General features: G+C 49.2%; 1 long non-coding RNA gene across 3 annotated transcripts in view; it reads left to right on the top strand.

The window, feature by feature from the left end:
• The window catches only part of LOC105853408, an 85219-nt gene that overhangs the window by 44295 nt on the left and 20184 nt on the right, over positions 1-20740 (top strand). For 2 of the 3 annotated variants that reach the window (XR_001145263.1, XR_001145264.1), the window contains one exon: positions 10191-10436. This is a non-coding gene — a long non-coding RNA (uncharacterized LOC105853408). Of the gene's footprint in view, positions 1-9572; positions 9707-10190; positions 10437-20740 lie in introns of all 3 variants that reach the window. The other variant, XR_001145262.1, reaches the window with a different exon arrangement.

The following is a 20740-nucleotide window of genomic DNA, read 5'->3' as shown; positions in this document are numbered from 1 at the left end:
ACCAGAGGCAGAGTGGGAGCAGAACAAGTGGATCTACTGAAACACACTGCTGAAGGGAGCAGCAGGTGTGTCAGGAGAGGTCTGCCACGCCATGTGGGTCACCTCCGGGGTGGGGATCAGACTCATGCGGAAGTGGCTTTAGCTTCTTAGTGCTTTAACCCACTGCACCACCAGGGAGGGCCCTGACTGCACCTTTTATTTTTAAAGATGTATTTATTTAAACATACAGAACTGGGATACAGGCCAGAGGTGCAGGGGCAGTGAGAGGATTCACCAGAGACAGAGTGGGGAGCAGAACAGGCAGATCGACGAAATACACTGCTGAGGGGAGCAGTGGGCGGGTCAGGAGAGGTCTGCCGTGCCATGTGGGTCAGCTCTGGGCCTGGGGATCCAACTCACACTGATGCCAGCTTCTGCTCGCTTGCAGTGCTGCATCTTAACTCATTGTGCCACCAGGGAGGGCTGCGGCCACCAGGGAGGGCCATGACTGCATCCTCTGGACTGATTAGTCCAAGATTTCTTCGGTCAGGTGCAGTTTGTCCTTAAAACACCCCTCTTGGGGCTTGCACTATCCAAGAAACTGGTTGTGTTGTTTTGTTTGGGCTTGTGTGACAAGATATCCTGATATGGAGCCATGGAGTGAGAGGTGGGTCTCTGGGGAAGATTGCTGTTGATTGCTGCTATTTAAAGGAAACAGGATTATTTCATAAGGCTGGGCTGACAGTGCTGGAAGTAGCCAAGTACAGAGTTGGAACAATGGGGACCACATCCCATTTGATACTAATTGGTTTGATGATGATAACTGTTGCATGGCAGAAGGTGTGACTATCTCCTAATTTAATATCATCAATAAGGTAACAACAGCTCAATGCAAATGAGATATGGGGAACCATGGGGCCATTTGTAAGTCGTGTTCTTAATATGTTTTCCTAATTAGCTGAAGCATGACTACCCTACCCTGGGGGGTGGGAGAAATGATCATCTGAGAAGCGATGCTTTCTTCAACCCTGCATTTCCAGGACGGCTTCAGAAGGGCTTATCCAGTGGCTCCCAGCAACCCCAAAGATCTTCTCTGGATCACCTGTAAAGGAGTCAGGGAGCTGACAGTTTAGGAAAATTCTACCCTTCAGAGTCACAGCACCCTGAGCTTCACTCCTGAATTTTCCCCGCCTCCTTCCTCTGATTAAGAGGGCTCCAGGGTGGGGCTTCTGCTTCTTCGATCGTGTGGGTCCCTCCATCACTTAGGACTTTCACTGAGTCAAGACTCCAGATGTCTCTACTGGTGTTTTCATTAGACCAGGGCTTTGCCAAGGTAATAGGGACTTTTCTTCCATCAAATCCAGGGCTCGCTCCAGATCAGAGTTTATGATTCTGCTCTCAGCATGGCACTTGCTCAGGTTCCTTGCTCAGACCTTGCATAGGTGCACCTGCTGCAGGGTGTGTGTATTGCAGGTGTCCCAGAGCCTGAGTTAGGAAGGCAGCAGACCAGCAGGATGTGGCTTAGTGTAGTGCTTTGGAAGAGACTGGATCCAGGATTCAATTGTTAACTCTACCGTGTGTAACTGTGCACCCTTGTATAAGTTACTAAGCCTCAGCTTTCTTAGTCTATAAGTGGAAATGATTGTTCCTATTTATCTATCACTTGTGAGACTTACCTGAGTTAATAGCATGTTTTAATATTTATTAGAATAAAATCAATCCACTCTTCTGTCCTATTAGCTCTAGTGGTTCAATAACCACTTGTGGCTAGAGGAACAGTGCTGGACAGAACAGATACCTTGTATCCTTTGAGTGTCATTTCCATCATCATGGAAAGTTCTATTGGACATGCTGCTGTAGACCTTTAATGATGAATGAGCTGAGTTCCAAGGAGGTCCCATACTTCACATTTTCATGTGGATGAACCTGTGTTGTCTCCAAATTCTGTTCGGGGTTTTTCACACAGTCGTCTCCCTAGCAGAAAGGGTCCAGGCCTGAACCACCTCTTATCACATTCTCTGTACTCAACACTAGCCCTGGTGTCCCCTCGTGGCCATTGTACCAGATGGCGTTGAAACTACTAATGAAAGAGCACAGGTGTGCGTGTGCCTGCTTCACAGGGGCGCATGGGCTGGACCGTGTGCTGTGATCATTTTGGAGGCTTCCTTGAGGAGGTAGCAAGTGGCACCCCAACTCAGGAGTCCTTCCATTAGGGCTGTTCAGAAATCAGTGTGCAGGGCTCCTACTCTCTGCTGCAGCCCAGCTAAGTGACTCAAAGGCCAGTGGGCTCCTGGCTTCACCTCCCACTACTCCACCCACCTTTCTCGACCTCATGAACAGTGTGCATGACTGTCAGCACCCCCAGACTCTACTCTGGCTTATCAGTAACCAGTGGCCTCTTTAGATCTCAATTCTCTCATCTGTAAAGTTGGGGGAAGAAAGGAAACCTCTTCAGGGAGCATCAGCCCTTCGAGATGAAGTTCCTTTGAAATATAATATTAGGGGTTAACAGTCAGATTCACCTTCTGGTCCAGGAGAAAGACTGCAGGATTCTAAGTCCAAGGCCATAAGTCATTAACATCACCTTGCTAACTATTCATATTTCTGGGTATCCCTCTGGATCTTCCACCTCAGCATCCCTGTGGATGATGAGTTTGCATTCTCCTAGTAATTCTCATGCACCGAAATGCTTGAGAATCTTTGGCCTAAGGGTGCTGGCTGTGTCTCTAGTACTCCTGCTGTGCACAGGCAGTGGCTCACGTTCAGGGAGCAGCTGGAGAGAAGAGATTGGCTGTGGGCAGGGTGAGAAAGGCTGTGCCTTCTGGGCCCTGGTCTGGAGCTAAGTTCCAGGTAGCTTGGCAAGCTGGGCGTGAGGTCTGTTTTACTGCCAGAACAGAAGTACAGCTCGGACAGCTGATCTGGGGGGCAGACAGGATCAGAAGTCTTCCTCTGAGGTGTTCTCTGGGTTTCTGGAAACAGGGCTGCCCTGATGGAGGGGGCTGTGGAAGCAGGCACGAGGCATGCAGTTACGAGGTGGCTGAGACGCATGGCTTTGGAGCACACAGCACTAGGTTCATATGCCGCGTGGTGACACTTGGGCCATGTCGGGCAAGTAATTTTATCTGTGAATATATTGGGGACTGCAGGAGTGACAACTCCTGGGTTGGGAGACTTGTATGCTCCCTTTCACCAACTCCTCCGTGATGAGGCTCAGAGCAAATGGGGCCTGGATAGGATTTGGGTAGGAGCATAAGTGCCCCAACACTAAGTTCTTTAATTTACCAAGCTCTTTTGTGTCTATCGTCTCATAGTGGACTGGCAAGCCTGATAAGAAAAATGAGTTTCAGAGAAATTCAGTGACTTTCCCTATGCTAGGACATAGAGAGGGGTACACATCTGTTCTCATGGAGACCCACTGTTCCACAATTGACCAACTGATGGTGGTTGGTGACAAAGCTTTCTTGACCTTTTTAAAAGCAGTGACTTTGTAGGGCAAAGTGGGCTAGGGTGAGCTTTGACAAATTTCAGTTTGGGCTGGGCTCCTGCTCAGCCAGCTGGGAATGGGTTTCTGTTGTTAGGGAAGCGTTGCTCTGCTATTCTGTCAGGGGTTGTGTCTCTTTTCCTGCTTCTGGTCTTCCAGAAGGGACTTTTGAGTGCTGAGTCAAGTCCCACTGCCTCTTCCTGTGGCTTATTCACCACCTACATCTGTGTTTTCAGGAATTAAGTGGAGAATCAGGTTGGAGTAAACAGACCACACATGTAGGCAGTGGGTAACCTAAAACGATGCATGCTTCTGGAAACTGGCAGAAGTGTGAGCCTGGGTAACCCAGGTGTGAACTGGGACAGGCTGGTGTGAGTCACGGGCAAGCAGGTGCAAAGCTGAGTAGGCAAAAGCTTTGAGGCTGGCTGAAGTCAGATAGGGTGAGGTGTGAGCTGATAGCAGGCAGAGGCCATCAGAACCACGGACAGCTCCACAGCCATATCCTGGTGGGCTTTTACCCCAGACTCACCAACAGCCCTCTTTCCCTGCCATGGTCTGGTTGTGAAAGAGCCTTTGCAGCTGCTTTCTTAGCTTGGTCTGAGCCCCTCTGACAGCTCTCAAGCTCTGCTGACTTGCCTGGTGCTCCGTTTGGGAGGGGAAGGAAGGGGAAATTGGTCTTTGATAGGATTCACTAGCTCCAAGGGTCCAGCCTGATGCTGGGTGATCCTTTTCATCCTCTAGGGTCCCCATATTTTTACTCCAGGGCCCAGCCAGGAACCTATTCTTTATATGAGCCAAAGTTTTCCCTAAGCTGGAGGGAATCTGCTTCTCAGCCAGCCACTCTCTCCTCCCTCAAGTCCTCGAGGCCCTGTATCAGCTCCTGTTTGCTTGCAACTGCCTGGGTGAATGAGAACTGGAGATCACAAGTCACAAGTTGAAAAGTTTTTTCCGCTAATGAGCTCTCAGAGGGCCTGTCAGTCCCTCCCTCTGCCCTGCCCTTCCCTGCTCACTTATTCATGACAAATTACTGGCGGAAGAGGACCAGTCCTCTCACCGGTCAACAACTGGAGGGAAGGAGGGCAGAAGAGAACCACTCAGTCAGATAATTTGCATGGGGTGAGGTGAGACGCATGCAACCTTATACTTTTTCTTATCACAACATCCTCTAGTCCAAGCCCTCCTGTAGTAGATGCACTATCTGAAATAGTTTCCTGAATCCATATGGCCAGTGATGACCAAGCCAGGAACCAGGGGTCTGGGATTTTTGATTCTCAGCCCAGTGCTGTTTCCATGAGAGAACTTCTTTAGAATACATTTATTTTGAAAACTGAAGTGAAGTCCCTGTTTCAGTAGACAGTTTGGCATTTTTCTGTCTGTCAACACTCTGATAAATTTAGAAGAAATGGACTTATTTTGGCACATCTGGGAACGAGTGAAAAGATCAGATTGCCAGTGTGATGATGTCTTCACTCTGCTGCCTGGAAACAAAATGGCAGTTGACATGAACGTTTTCAAGGAGACACGCTGTCTTTAATTTGTGATGGATTTCGACATAATTTGGCTTGCGGGGAACAGTTATCATGTGTATGTCTGCATTGACTGTGACCTACAGATCAGATCATTATTCCTTACCTAAGGGGATGGCTTGTTCTGTTACTGACAAGAGAGGAGGTGGCCAAGGAGGTCCGCATTTTAAGTGGCTGTTACAATTACTGATATTTATGATGGTGGGTACAGAGATATTTCATGCTTCGTGTTTTGCTGGGAAGTGGGCTGGGGAAGCGGAGCATGGGACAGTCCATACAGAGGCTGGTATCCTCAGGCTGCTAAGCCTCCCCACCCACCCCCTGTTCTTATTTAACCACTTCCTTCTCGTCATCAAATCCAAAAGTCGCAGGCCTGGAGTACTTGGAAAGAATCAGGATCCCGTTTCTCTCCAGCATAATCAACCCAAACGGGTAAATTTCTCTTGAGTCTTTGCGATTTTGGAAGACTCTGCACAGGGTCCTTGCAGGAATAGGGTGTAGGGAGAAGCAAGGGCCTGAATTCAGTAGCTTGAACATGCACTTGGAGCTTGGACCACGTGGGTGGGGAGGATGCTGAGGGTGGTTTCTGTTCACATCATTTTCCTGTCATAGAGTAGAACTGACTTCCTTCAGCGAGGTTCAGCTTCAGTACCCTCCCAGACACCTCCATGTGGACATACAAGTGATGCTTAGGAACCAGCTAGTTCCCCCTCCACCTTTCTCTCATCCCAGTGTTCCAAAAACATCACTGTTGCCTGGCTCTGATCGGTGCTCTTGATGGATTCCCTTATGCCAGGACAGGCGTGATCATCTGGTAAGGTGACACTGGGGCCCCTGTTTCCTACTTTTTGCTTTATGTTTCTTGCTAACCTCTGCATTCCTCTGTCTTCTGCCTAAGATGGCCCCATCTGGTTAGCATTCTAAGATTTGCTGCTTAGTATTGCTTATGTATCATGTACTATTAAGTATTTTAGATGTATTAGCTCACTTAATTTTCATAGTAAATCTGTGTTATTTTCAGTATTTTACAGATGAGGAAACTGAAGCACAGAGAAGTTATTTTGCCAGAGACATACCCTAAGTATGAGTTCAGTCTCAAACTTGGCATTCTAACTCCAGAGTTCGTTTGTCAAGCTACTATAAGACATTGCTTCCCAAATGCTAAACCAACGAGACATTTGATTTAGTATTTTTCCCCTCAGATCCTGCTCTTTATCCATCCATCCATCCATCCATCCATCACCCATCCATCATCCATCCACCCATCCATCCATGCACCTACTCATCTTTTCATTCATCAGATATTTATCAAATACATTTACATTGTGCCCAATATTCTGCCAGATGACAGCGGGGTTTTCCAAGCAGTCCTTTCAGTCCTAGAGCTGGCTGACTCATAGGACAGATAGATCAGTAAAGGTGCATTGAGGCATGGGCATGGGTGCTCTGAGGGAAAGGGCTGCAGCTTCTCGTGTCACAGCCCATGAGCCAGGACTGCCAGCCTCAGTGCCTGCATCCCATTTCCCAGCCCTGACCAAGGCCCCTCCCCCAACCCCCAACACATACAGTTTTCTAAGCCTAATAATTTCCAGGGGCTCCCACCAGTCCAAGGTTCCAATATAGTGTCCAACTCTCCTAACTCTGCCACCATTTCTCTGGCTGGACAGTGTGTTCGAGTGTGGCCCGCTGGAGCTGTTCTCCCAGCACAGTGTGGGCAAGGCTTTGTTTGCTTGCTTGTTTTTACTTTGCTGGCTCTGCATATCTCCCTAGTCATTTTATCACAGATAGCTTTGTTTTCCTCTAGTTTGAGCAGTGGGTAAAACCTTTAAAAAAATAAGATTTATTTGTTTATGCATGTAAGAGTTTGGGTGTAGGCTAGAGGTGTGGGGGGCCAGGTACAGAGTGGGGAGCAGAACAGGTGGATCTTCTGAAATACACTGCTGAGGGGAGCAGCAGGTGAGACAGGAGAGGCCTGCTGCTCCATGTGAGTCCCCTCCCTGGCTGGGATGGAACTCATGCTTCATAGTGCTATGATTTAACCCTTGTGACACCAGAGAGGCCCCTGAAGCTGGTTTTTTTTGGGACATAGGTTTTGTTGAGAGATTGACAAAATCTAAGAACATTCTTTAAGGACAAAATGCTTCCCTGAATTTCTAAACAAGCAAATATTTAAAAGTACCCCAAGTTTATATATTAGATTTGAAGGCTACTGTCTAAGGCTAAGTGGGTTATTCTAGCTGTGTAGACAGATGATATCCCCAGAAATTCACTTCTACTGAGAAATAGGAGCTGTTGTTCCCTCTGCCTGGGAAAATCCACATGTATCTCATTACTCTCCTTCATTTTGAGCAGTGATTGAAGGCTTTTTTGGGCATGAATCTATGAGAGATTGACAGAAATTAAAGCCTTCTTTTGAGAAAAATTCACAGACTTGGAACAATTTGCACAGGACTTCAAGGGATTTATAGTCCTCCTAGAGTTCATTTCTGGGCCTCAGGTGAACAATTTCTAACCAGAATGATGTCCTTAGTTTTTGTGGCTTCTACCTCTTGATGTGACCTCTGAACACTTGAGCACTGTTTAGCAGCTGCCCGGTGTCTGGGAAATTCCATGGGCTTCTGGGGAAGGTCTCTGAGAAACTGCCCAGGAGGCAGGGCCAGGCCCAGAGGTGGGGATAATGGCTGGTGTGCTCCTAGGTTCAACTCGCTGGAGCTTCCAAGAACCCCCATTCTCATGACTTCCAGCCATGACTGTTCATTTCCATGTGTGCCCATTGCTCCTTGTTCCTGGACGGGTCAAGCAGACACCAAGACTATCAGTAATTCCTGGTTGGGAATCTAAGCACACAGCATAGTGGAAACATTTATGGGGTGTGTGTACCACCCCTCCTGCCCCAGTACTCATGACAGATGTTGCTAATCAATGAGAGCTTTCTTTCCCATTGGGTTCAGATACGGTTTTATAATCCTTTCAAATAGTAATTTAGGTAGAGGCCACCACTCCATCAGAGTTGGTATGGGACAATGAAATAATTTTGTCATCCTGGATGCAGGGGGGAATACAGGCACTTTGGTTCTCCAAGCCCACTTGCAGGTCTAGGGTCTTAGATCCTCCATCCCAGTTGGCATTGAACTTGGGTTCAATGGCGCCTCTCTTGGTCCTGGAGAAGTCTCAGACACTGAATATCTGGTTGTCCAAGCTCTAGCCTGAGGGTGGCTCTAGGTTTCCTTCTGTATCCCCCTGTATTAATTCTCCCATTTCTCAGCTGTAACTGTCTTTAATACTGTTTATGTTAACCTTACTCTCTGCAGGGACCCCAAGTCAGACCCTCCTTAGCTGTAGTCTAGAAATAGCAAGAATATTCCCATTCTGGCATCTCCTGTGATCTACGCACTGTGCTCTTCTAGCACACAGGCAGTCATGTTACCCCCCTTTCGAAACTCTTGAGTGAAAACCCACTTTTTTACCATGGTGCCTACAGGCATTTACAGCCTGGCCCCAACTTATGTTCTAGTTTCATGCCTCTCCACTCCCCTGTGCCTTAACACACTCTTACAATGCCTCACTTCCTGGTGTTCTAGGGCATACATCCTTGTCCTAGCTCATGCTGTTCCTTCTGTTTGCAACACCCTACCACACCCACCCCAAGCCCTTTATTCTGCCTGGTGAGCTTTGATTCTTCTTCCAAGACTCACCCTTGCTATGTGTCATTGCCCCCTTCGCACGCAGCTCCCCAGGCATGTTCTGTCTCGTTACACTTTCCTCTGTCTAATAATTGTGTGCTTCCTTTGGAACAGTGTCCTATGCACGAGTGGCCAAGCACCCGACACAAGGCAGAGCACAGAGCAGGGAACTTGGTCCTGTGCATTGTGTGTAACTCACAGTGTGTGAAGCCCCCCCAGCCTTCTCTTCTGTTCCCCAACACACATTTGCTCTATAATGATATCTTGCCAAACAAAAGTAGCTGTTGTCTTTTATATGACTCAGAAAGGGTACTTTACTGAAAGTCACCAGAAATGGGCAGTTTTTGATATGAGCCTCTTGGCTGTTTACCCTGACTTTGCTGGAGGCAGAAGGACTTTGTTCATGAGATACAAGCACACCCTTCACCCTTCAAACAGAGCCCGTGGGGAAAACAAGCTTCCTGTTTCCTCCTTGGCCTCTCCCAGGTCTCTCTGGCTTTCCTTTTCTTGGTGGGGTTGGGAAAGTGGCAGGACTAGGAATCCCCCAATTGGTGCAGGAAATGGGTGTTTGGGGGTGACTTACTCAAAGTGGTTGGGGGACAGAGTTGGTTGAGTGGGAGGGGTCTGTGGGCTTCAACTTTGAGCTCATTCTGTGCAGATGATTTTCATCTGTGTCATTTGACAAACAGATGACAGGCTTCTCATTGACCTGGTCCATGAGATCATGGCAAGATGGTATCATTGGAGTAGGGATAGAAATAACATCACTAAGAGGACTAAGTCACCATGTAGCCCTGTCTCTGTACTAGTGTCCACTCTAGATGCTTTTCAGATGTTAACTCCTTTAGGTCCTTAGCACAACCCTTTGTTGTAGGTTTTATTGTTATCATCCCCATTTTACAGATGAGAAATATAAACTACCAAGATATTAACTAATGCTAACATGGAAACAGGCTGACCCAAGCACCATGGGGGGAGGTCATGAGTGAGACTGTTATGAGCCTAAGAAGAGTATTGAAAATCCCAAGGACATTCAGGTATGTCCTCCAGAGTTATTTTACTTTTTTTTTTAAAGATGTATTTATTTATTCATACAAGAACTGGGGTATAGGCTAAAGGTGCAGGGGGCATGAGTGGATTCACTGGAGACAGAGTGGGTCACAGAACAAGCAAATCTACAGAAATACACTGCTGAGGGGGGACAGTGGGCAAGATAGGAGAGTCTGCTGTGCCATGTGGGTCAGCTCCCTGGTTGGGGACTGAACTCGTGCTGCAGTGGCTGCCACAGCTTCATAGGGCTGTGCTTTAACCCGTTGTGCCACTAGGGAGGACCCCAAGCCTGTCCTTCCTTATCTAAATAGTAGTATCTATGTCTTCTTGGAAGGTTCAACGTGAGGATTGGATGAACTCTTATAAATAAAATGCCTAGCATATTATAGTCAATAAGCTATAGCTGTCATTATTAATTACCTAATTGCTCCCTTCTTTGTGTTCTTTTTGTTTCATATGCTTCCCTTCTAGAGTCTCATCAGACTACTTTAATTATCTTATCATATGTTGTCTTGCTGCTATACTCTAAGACCCTCAAAGACAGCAATCAGCTCTTATCCACGTCTGGGCTCTCTTGATGGCAGATGGGAGGCTTCATACAAGGAAACAGAGGCTTTGAAAGGAAGCTGTTTGCCCAAGTGCACAAGCCAGTAAGTGGAAAACTCAGGTCCCTCTCCAGTTGCTGTGCAAACTGTTTTCTGATCCAAAGTCAGTGAGGTGAGTGGTAGAAATCCTTTTCCTGAATCTATGATTGCCTGGATGAGAAGCTGCCATTCCCTGGGAAATGCATGAAGGGAAAAGGGGACCGAGAGTGAGTAGGCCCAGAGAGGAGAGGACCTACCCGGTAGGGATGAGACAGGGCATGGTGGGCGAGGAGATGTGAGGGCTAGCGGTGGGGAGGAGTCTGAATCTTGGGTGGCCTTGGAATACAGGTGGAATTCAAGCATTTGTTGCTAAGGGGGTGGGCCATGAGTTAGATTTTGGAAATGCTCAGAAGTTGCTCCTAGACTAGCTCCTCTGCTGAATCACAGACTGCTTCACTTTCAAAGCCAGCGGGGATTCTTGGAGGACCCTTTAAGACTCAGTGACCTTGACAGTGAATATGTGTCTCGGAGGTCAAAAGCTCTGGTCACACTCAAGATGCAGCCGGTCTGTAAAGCTCTTCTCAGTGACTTTCTGTAAAGTTTTAGGTTTCAAACCAGCTGCAAAATGAATGAACTGCTCATCTCACTAGCACAGCACACATTTGAGCCAAGCTCCTTGCTTGGCTTTATGGGGCCAATACATCTGCAGAATCACTTACCCGTCACTCTGCAGACGGAATGCATTATATTGGAAAACTTTCTTTCCCCTTTCCCCCAAAAAACTTTTATTCCCTGGCAGAAAAGGTTTATCAACGTCTTTAAAAAACCACTCAGATCTTCTTGGCAACCCCTGATACCATAAAAGAGTGGCAGTGTGAATGCAAATGAATTGGAGGGCATTAAAAACCCTCTTGCTTCAGCAGCTCAAGTGGAGAAGCGCCCGATGATGGATAGCACATGGCTTTCTGCTGAGCGATTTTGCTCTTTTTACAGCTGCCAATGGCTGATATATTTCATCTTTTGTTTCCTTTACTGCTGCTTAAGCAACCACCCTCAGGCTGGGGGTCTGTCCCTGGGCACCCACTTCAGTGTGTCCCCTGGGGAGGGCCCTCGCCAGCTGTTTTGGACTTACTGCCTGATTCAGGGAAGGCATGGGGTGGCTCAGCTGGATGGGGCCCCAAGAGCGTGCCCCTCCCATAATTGCTGAGCTCAGTAGCAGAGGTGCTGAGAAGGTGGAAACCCTCCCCCTTTTCCTGTGGGACACACGCTCTTTTCTGTTCCCTTGTCTTTGCTCAGGCCCACTGCATGCCAGGTACCTGGAGGCCCAGGAGTGAAGGACTCAGCTCTGTTTTCAGTGATCGTCCAACAGGTTGGGGAGGAAAAAACTCAACCCCCATCAGTTACATGTACTTCCCTGGTCACAGGCACCCACACTTCTCCACATGTAGGGGCACATGCTTGCACCCACACATCAGCTCAAACACGCGTGAAACTCACAAGACAAGTGCACATCCTGAAAGTGGACAGAAACAGTCAACTCCAGTAACTCTCAAACACAAGCACAAAAACACCCCCCGGGTGGGGAAGCCAGAAAATTAGACGAGGTGTGACTTGAAGTCACAATCACAGGCTAGCGAGAGAAATTCAGAGGAAGTTACGGTAGGAGTGCTGATGTAGATATTTTGCCGTCTAGACTCAGTCTCCTATTTGCTGTGTGACCTTGCTCAGATATCTTAATCTTTCTGAGCCCCAGTTTACTTATTTGAAAAATGAGACTCTGTTGGGTACAAGGCCTGTGATTTTGGGAAATCAGAAGTTCAGAAGTCAATATGGAGTGGAGTAATAACAGTAACGGTTGTAACTAAATAGCTTATGTTGTACTAACCCTAAAACCTATATTCAGCCCTTACCGTATATTAAGCATTTGATATATATGATGTCTTAATTCCCACAACAACCCTAAGAAATGAATACAAGTATTAGCTGCTTTAAAGGTGACAAAACCACAACACAGCGCGGTGAGGTCACAAATCCAGGGCCACACGGCAAGTGGCAGTGGCGTCTGTATCGAAGCCAGACAGGTCGGCTCCTGCCTAGGTTGCCCATGTGCTGAGTGGGGCTTGTGCTGGGCCCTGGGGACCAGAAAGGAGGGGTACACATGCCCTGGCCTTAATAAGCCCACTGTTGGGGGGGGGGTGAGGGTGGCAGGCAGGTGTGCTGCTCCACGCGGGGGACCCGAGGCCTTCCTCCGTGGGCTGAGATGCCTTCTGTGCGTGACTCCTGTGGGTCAGAGCAGCTTGGCTTGGTCCTGAGGGTGAGCTACGGGGCAGGTGGGTGGGTGGGGCCTGCAGTGAGATAGTGAGCTCCCAGTCACGCTCAGGAGGCCAGAGCTCTTCTGTGTGTGTTGCATGTGCCCCGGATAAAGATACACATCCTGGCTGGGCCTAGGCTGGGGCATCCATAGCTCATCATGATGACTATGGGTAAATTAGGAAAAGGACTGTTCTCTAGAGACTGCATGGCTGGCCGGGGCGGGGCTCAGGCTTGGGGGTGGAGTGACGGCTGGGGTTTGGGCCCCTATCTGGTGACCCTGGAGGATCAACGGAGGGTAGCCCAGAAGGTCCTCACAGAGCTCTTTCTTGCAACGGGAGAAGGAAGTTGCAGGACCTGCTATTGGCCTCAGAAAGGGTCCCCTGCAGCCCGGGTGGGACGTAGATGTGGAGGAAGGGGCTGGGAGGACTGGACTGGCAGTCAGTAACCTCACAGCTGCTCAGCATGGTCCTTGGAGGCGCTGAGAGGCCAGGTCACGTTTGCACGCTGGCCTGTCAGACTCCAAAGCTGGGGTCCCTAAATGCCACATGGTCCTGAATCTTGCAGTCTGTGCTGGTACCTACCGTGTGCTTGGGGGCTGGATGAGGCTGGGACAGAGGAAGTCAGAGGACCCTGAGATGGCTGGTGGGTTGAAGGTACCTGAGCTGACTGTCACATACCTGTGTGCATGTGGTGGGAAGGGAAGGAGATGTATTGGGTGGCGCTTTGGAGATGTACATTGCTTCTGTCGCAAAGGTTGGCTGACTGTGAGTCACCCTCCTGCCTCCATTCCGTCCAGCAAGCAGGCTGGGGCTTCTGTGCCCGCAAGCAGGCTGGGGCTTCTGTGCCAGGGCCTGAGGCCCAGCCCCACCAGGAACTGTTTATAAAATGACCTCCCACCCCTGGGGCTACATTGTGTCCACCCAAGATTCCCCCATCAGTCATTGCGAATCTTGCAACTCCAGCTTGCCTCTGCACCCCTGCCCCTATGGCATCTTCAGTTTTGAGGATGGTGTCTAGGTCACCGCTGAGGGTTCTTCCGAATGCTTTCCTCTTCCGCTACGCCCTCATCCTCCTCGACGCTCTCTGAAGCCAGGCAAAGCTGGTGGTTCCCCTCCTCTGGCTCTGTCCCTCTCTCTGCTTCCCACATGATGACAACGTGGGCTCACCCTCCTAGCTTAGTTCCCCCCCACATTAGACCACCTGCCTGCCTAGCTCTTAGAGAATTTATTGAGGTGGAATTCACACAGCATAGAATAAACCATTCTGATCCAGCGGCGTTAGTGCAGTCCAGTCATGGACTCTGCTAGTGCCAAAATATTTCCATCGCCCAAAGGCAAACCCTGTACCCACCGAGCAGCTGGGCTTCCCTGCCCTCCCTGACCCTCCCCGTGGCCCTGGTAACCGCCAGTCGGCGCTCTGCTGCTGTGGCCTTGCCTGGTGCTGGTCGTTTCATGTAAGCGGTTCGTGCAGCTGGTGGCCTTGGGCTTCTTTCACTCAGTGCAGTGTTGCCCAGGCTTGTCCACGTCGTAGCACAGGCCAGAGCTTATTCCTGTTTGCGAGTGAACATATTCCACTGAGGGACACATGTTTGTATAGCTCTGTGTCCACCTATAATTGCCCGAGTAAGGTTTGTTTATCCACTCACCTTTCGATGCACGTTGAGTTGCTTCCACCCTTAGCGGTCGTGAGCGGGCCGTTTGTGCGTGCAGACGTTTGTGAGAGCGCCTCTTTACAGCCTGGGCCAGGAGTGCACTTGCTGAGTCAGGTGGCGATGCCATGTGGAACTTTCGGAGGAAACACTAAGTTGTTTTTTGCAGTGGTGGTGCCGTTTTACACTCCCACCAGCAGCGTCTGTGACGTTCACATGTGTGCTTTTTGTTTCCTTATTTATTTTTGCAAAAATAGATGGTACTAGATTTACCAGTTTGTAAGCTACTTTTTTTTTTTTAAGATTTTTTTTTGAAGATTTGCATATAAGAGCTGGAGTACAGGCCAGAGTTATGGAGGTGAGAGGATTCACCAGAGCAGAGTGGGGTGCAGAACAGGCAGATCAAGTGAAATACACTGCTGAGGGGAGCAGCAGATGGGTCGGGAGAGGTCTGCTGCACCATGTGGGTCAGCTTCCAGGCCAGGAATCGAACTCACCCTACCATGGCTGTGTACAGCCTCAGAGTGCTGCACTCTAATCTGGTGAACCACCAGGGAGGGCTGTAATCTGCTTTTTTTGGGGTAGCTTTTAAAGTGTGGAAGGACCAAGCACTTGCTCTGGAGAGCTTAAGTTTGGAGTGATGTGCCAAGGAAAAATGGAAGTTCTCCTATCACATTTACATGCTGAAGAAGGGACCGTGGGGCCTGGTGGGCTGAGGTTTGATTTATTATAGCGGAACCAGCTGACAGAGTCTTCCCAAGTGAGTCAAGCTGGTCTGAAGGGTTTGTGTGGGGAAGGTGGGAGAGGAGTTGGGCTGAGAGAAGTGGCCAACTGTGGAAGGCTTGAATGCCAAGGCGAAGAAACAGTGGTTCATTCACCAGGCGGCGGCAGCCACTGGAAGGGAGAAGTGGAAGATGGTGCTTCTGGAAGGAAGATCAGTCTCCAGCATGCACGTGTGTGTGCATGCCTGCGCTGTGCGTGTGTGTGCTTGTGTGCCACAGCAGTGGAGATAGAGGATATGTCTGGACATTTGGTTTGTGCTAGAAGAAAGGAACTGGATGGGGGATTGTGACCCAGGGATGTGATGGATTTCCTGGGTCATCATGAATGGATAGAGATGGCCTGATAGAGACCTCTGGGCAGGTGACAAGTTGGTGGCAGGAGAAGACCACTAGCGAGCTCAAAGGACAACTTGGCCTTGTTAAAAGCGAGCAAAGGTGGGGTGCTGGAGGCAGGGTGGGGTATTCTTGAGGACACAAGGTGGGTGAGGTTCTGGGTTTATCTGTGCTGGGTAGAGATGAAGGCAAGATTTGTTAGCTGTCCTGAGGACACAAATTGAAGGTCAGGTCTCCCCAAGGTATCCAAAATAGGCCTTCCCAAGATGTGTCGCTTGGCATGTGGATAATTTTGAGCTGAGGTGAGTGGAGGCCCTGCAGACTCACAAGAAACTTTAACCATTCCCTTAACTACCTAGAAGAGTGAAAATTAGGAGTATTACCAGAATTAGGATTTTTATCAGAAATATTTGCCCTTTTTATTGGAGAAACTAACTATGTGCTAGGGCACACCTAATTACAGAGCAGCCAGTCTTAGCCACGAGGCCCCTCCTGCACGAGGGCCAGGCCCCTCGCCCATTCCTCCACGCAGGATGCACACCCTCGTTTGGCGCCACTGGCTTTAGAATCTGCATCATGTAGACCCTCCGTACATATGGAATTAAATTTATTCTTCTCTATCACCAGTTCACCTGTGCACCATCACCAAGGATTTCCCTTGTCAGTTCGATTGCTTGATAGCCCTGAGAGGGGTGGAAGAAAACTTCCTCTTTGCTCCTGCAGAGTCAAAACTCCAGGATTTTTCAGGGACAGGCTTGAGACTGGTTGACCTGAGATGCCCTCAGCCCACCTCTCTGTGCTTCCCACCTTCACCGCTGGCCTCGTCCCAGGCTTCTGTGAGCAGGACCTGGGAGAACAGCAGAGATGGGAAGGAAGCGGCTGCAGAAGAGCTGAGGCTCTAGCCGTGGGTCCCTTTCTTCATCCTCTTGCTGTAGAAAGTGGAGTAAGGGGAAAGGAGAGAACAAGAAAGCAGACAGCCTCACACACTTATGGAATGAACTGCTGAGTGAGAGAGAGGAGGAAGGGGAAGTGCCAGGAGAGACTGCAAGGGGAAGAATTTTAAGGTTTGGAGGATGCAAGGCTCTGGGGGGAGGCAAAGAGAAAAGGGGTTTGAAGAGTCTGTGGGTTTGAGCTGGGTCCTTTGACAGTGCTTGAGAGATTCAAATAAAGATTGGAATTCCTTTTCAATTGCCTTTGGTTGCCAGTCAGTTTTTTTTTGTAATGTAGAACACTCACAGGGCAGTCCCTCTGGATTGCACAGGCCTGCTCTCCTCTCTGCTTCACCTTTTGTTCTGAAATGGGATGCACGTGAAACTGATGCTCACATTGTTAGCAAACTACTGATGGGTCTGAGCACTGATGGTGGCAGAGACAGCAGGAAACATAAAAGTTAGCGTCTTGGGTGGAAGGGCTAGAAACCACTCAAAGTAGCTCAGTCACACAGGGAACTCTGAGGAGGGGTTGTGTTTCCGGCGGGGTGCGGCTGGTTCTCAGCACCAGACCAGACTGCTCGCTACAGCCCCACCAGTGTCTGTCTGTCTCTGCTCCTGGCTGCAGGCTCGGCGTTTGTGTCTGGCTCTTTTTCCCTCTCTCAGAACAGCCTCCTTTGCCTCTTGGTCCACATGGCAGAGCACTGGGCCTCTGAAGCCCAGGGACTCAATGAGACTATGCCACATGCCTCGGGAGGAGCTAAGCGCCCCTCTGTTCCAACTCCAAGTTTGTGCAGGGTGACTGATTAGTCTTGACACAGTGAGACCCGCCGACTAGTAGCTGGTGGGGTTCAGGGTATGGGGTCTCATTGCCAGGGGCCCCCCAGCAGCCCCATGGCAGGCAGCAAAGAGCAGTTCCTAGAGATAGACAGTGCTGGGCACACACCCCAGAAGCTGTTCTCAGCAGATCTCTCTGTCCTTTTGAGTGCCTAACTGCTGTACCTGCCCAAGAGTGACTATAAAAATCTGATTTTCCCTGCACTTCAAGACAGAGCCAAGTCCCCTGTGCTTCATCTGCTGCTCTGAAGAGGACTCAGGAGGAAGGTGAAAGATGGGGCCCCAGCCTTCAGCTTCTCCCTTAGCTGGGGCCAGTGGCTCAGCCTCACCTGGCTCCCAGTCAGGGAGGCCCTGAAGCCCAGCACCCGTGGGGCGCTCAGAGTGCTCTGTCCTTCCTTGCAACTCTTGCGCTTGGGCTCTCTTGCAGGGACCTGCCTGGCTCATCTGGGAGTGGGAGGGGGGCATTGTTCCTGCCACCCCTGGCCCTTCTCAGGGGCTGACACTGGGTCTGGGCTCACTGGCTCTGTGGATGCCCCATCCTCTCAGCTCCTGGCCTCAGGGGCTCTTGGTGGTGCAGCAGGAGGTGACAACTCATTGTGATTTTGATTTGCATTCCCCTGATGAACAATTTTCTTTTTTTAAGATTTATTTACTTCTGCATGCAGGCCTGGGGTACAGGCCAGAAGTGCAGGGGTGGTGAGAGGATTCACCAGAGACAGAGTGGGGAGCAGAACAGACAAAGTCAGATTGACAAAGCACACTGCTGAGGGAGCAGCAGGCGAGTCAGGAGAGGTCTGCCGCACCATGTAGGTCACCTCCAGGGCCCAGGATCGAACTGGTGCTGAAGTGGCTGCTGCTAGCTTGCAGTGCAGCGCCCTAACCCGTTGCGCCAGGGAAGCCCCTTATGAACATTTTTTCATAGGTCTGACAGGCATCTGTGTATTCTTTGGAGCAGTGCCCCTTTGCCTCTTCTTGCCCAGTTTATGAGTGGACTGTTTGCTTTCTTTTTGTTGAGTCGTGTGAGCACTTTGTAAACTCCAGCATCTGTCCCTTATTAGATGTATGGTGGCCAAGTATTTTCTCCCCTTTAGGGAACAGTCTTTTGCCTTGGACACCGTCTCTTTCACTGTACAGTGACTTTTCAGTGTGATGTACTCTCAGTTGATTATTTTTTCTCTTCTTTTCCTTGAGTCCACAAACTTGTTTCTAAAGTTTTGGAATATTTTCCTTATGTTTTCTTCTATGTATTTTATGGTTTCAGATCTTACATCCAAATTCTTTAGCTGTTTGAGCTGATTTTTGGCATGATATGAGATAATGGTCTACTTTTATTCTTTTATTTCTGGCCGCTCCACTGAGCACAGACAGGGCGTCACGAGGGGACACCATAGAGGGGCGCCTTTAGCAACAATGAACTCTTGGAGAATTTTGCCACCTGAAGTTCTAGAAAGCAGATATTTTTATTTCAAAACACATACTAATAAGTCACCAGCTATAGGTCCTCACTATTACTCACAGGTTTTGTTCTAAGCATGCAATTTATATTACCTTCTTAATCCTCACAACCACGTTAAGAAGTAAGCTGATGTCCTCCCCTGTTTCAAAGATGGGAAATTGGAGGCAGCGGGGCTTCAGGTTACTTGCCTGCAGTCAGGTTTAAACCAGCCGGGCTGGCTCCACAGCCTGTGACCTCACCAGCGTGCATGCTGCCTTTGTAATCCTGTCTATTCTGTGTCATTTCCAAAAAAAAAAATTCAAAATAAAATTTTGAATTTTATAGTGGGACACGAGAAGGTAGCCTTTCATTTTTTAGGGCATCTAAAGATATTAATCTTTGATCTTTTCTACTTTGAGCTAATCTATTTCCTTTGGATAGAGGGGTCTATAAATTCTACCTCTTGCTCCATCCTTCTAGAACTTTCTGGCAGGTCCCAGTCTGAGACTCTGGGCAAAGGTCCTGGCCCTTTCTCCTGAGGCCCTGGTGAGCCACTGTCATTTTCAGTGAGCTGGCAGGGCTGGCAGCTTGTTCTTCAGAGTAGGCACTGGGGTCTGCTGTATCTAACAGGTGGGTGGTGGTGGAGGTGTGGGGTCTGAGCCCTACCCCCACCCTCAGAGGAGAGACACCCTGTGACTCTGGGCACACAGCCTTTTCCTACCCTGCTCGCTAGCTGGCTGATGGCTGGGCGCCCTCCTGACAGCCTCAGGCTAGTGGCAGATGGCTCAGCCTCTCCATAGCAGGGCCTGATCCTAGGAGGCCTCAATGCATGAAGAGTAGTTTGACTCCAGGATTTGGGGGAGGGGCAGGGGTTTGTGGAAGCTCAGAGTGAAGTGGCCGCAGTTATATTAAACACCCTGGAGCCAGCATTTCCTTCACCACCTTCTCCCCTGGTAGGGGGTTCCCCAAGGGAGAGATGTGTCCTGACTGCCCTAAGCCAACAGAGCTTTCCTAGAAAGCCAGCCCTGGCCTGAGGAAGTGGGGAGGGTGAGAACTCTTCCAGTGCTGAGAATAGTGGTAAGATGCTAATAGCTAAAACTCTTAGTACTAAGAGCTGTGTATGTGTTAGCCACTCAACAAGTATTTAATATACACAATCCCAGACACTGTTGGAGGTGTTTGGGTAAGGCTAATGCCAAACACCTTAGTGCTTTATGCATCCAGTGTCATGCTAGGCACTCATGTAGGATTAGAAAAAGGTTATCAAAATAATTTGAAAGTAAGTGCTATTTGTATCCCCATTTTACAAGAGGTCAAAAGCAAAGACACAGAGAAGTCGATCATTTCTATAAGATCACACAGCTAGAACGTGGGAGAGCCAGGATTTGAATCAGCAAGTTTATTTAGTGCTGGAGTTGGTGCTTCTGACCCTTGCATCCTCTCCAGGGTCTGATCGCAGGTGTGGCAAGAGATTAATATTTTGGAGAATATTCATTTCTTAGCAGAATCTTATGGTAGGTTCATTTGCTATTCCATTTTCCAGATGAGTATGGTGAGGCTTTCAAGATTAAATAGGGGTCCAGAGAAGACCTGGGGAAGGCTTCAGATTTGGGGGGCTGGCCTCTCATCCCTGAGCCCCTGGTCTCTCCTGTGAGGCTCTCTGGGCTGTGTTTTGAGCCGGGAAGAGGGCTCTTTGCTGACGAGAGCTTGAGTGGGTGGGGCCTTTAGGTGTCTCCCAGAAGACCTCACTTTGCTCTTTGTTCTGAGGCATCGGAGGAGCTTAGGGGGTCTCTGACTCCCGCAAGTGGTCGGTGGTGGTACAAATACCCATGTGGGGTGTGGCTGAAGCCCCCTGAAGCCCGCGCCTCACACAGACTATGTTGACCTTTTATTAGGTCACCTCATAATTGATGGAAATGTCCCAGGTACCTTCTCTTAACTCCAGGGCGATTATGACAATTATGATGATTATCAAGGAAAAAAAAAAAAAAAGAAAAAGAGGGAGAGGAAGAGGCTGGGGGCTGGGAACCGCTGAGCAGTGCTGTCATTAAGCGACATTGTGTGAGATTGTTCGCCTTCAAAAGGCAGCTGTGAAAAGGAGAGAGTGTCTTTTAAAAAGAAGGCCCATTATGCAGGGGTGCGGGCACACGGTACTGGAGG

Source organism: Condylura cristata, unplaced genomic scaffold, assembly GCF_000260355.1.
Source record: "Condylura cristata isolate star-nosed mole 26May11 unplaced genomic scaffold, ConCri1.0 scaffold00008, whole genome shotgun sequence".
NCBI classification, from domain to species: Eukaryota; Metazoa; Chordata; class Mammalia; order Eulipotyphla; family Talpidae; genus Condylura; species Condylura cristata.
The sequence above is the reverse complement of the archived record's forward strand: the minus strand, read 5'-3'. Positions and strand labels throughout refer to the sequence as shown.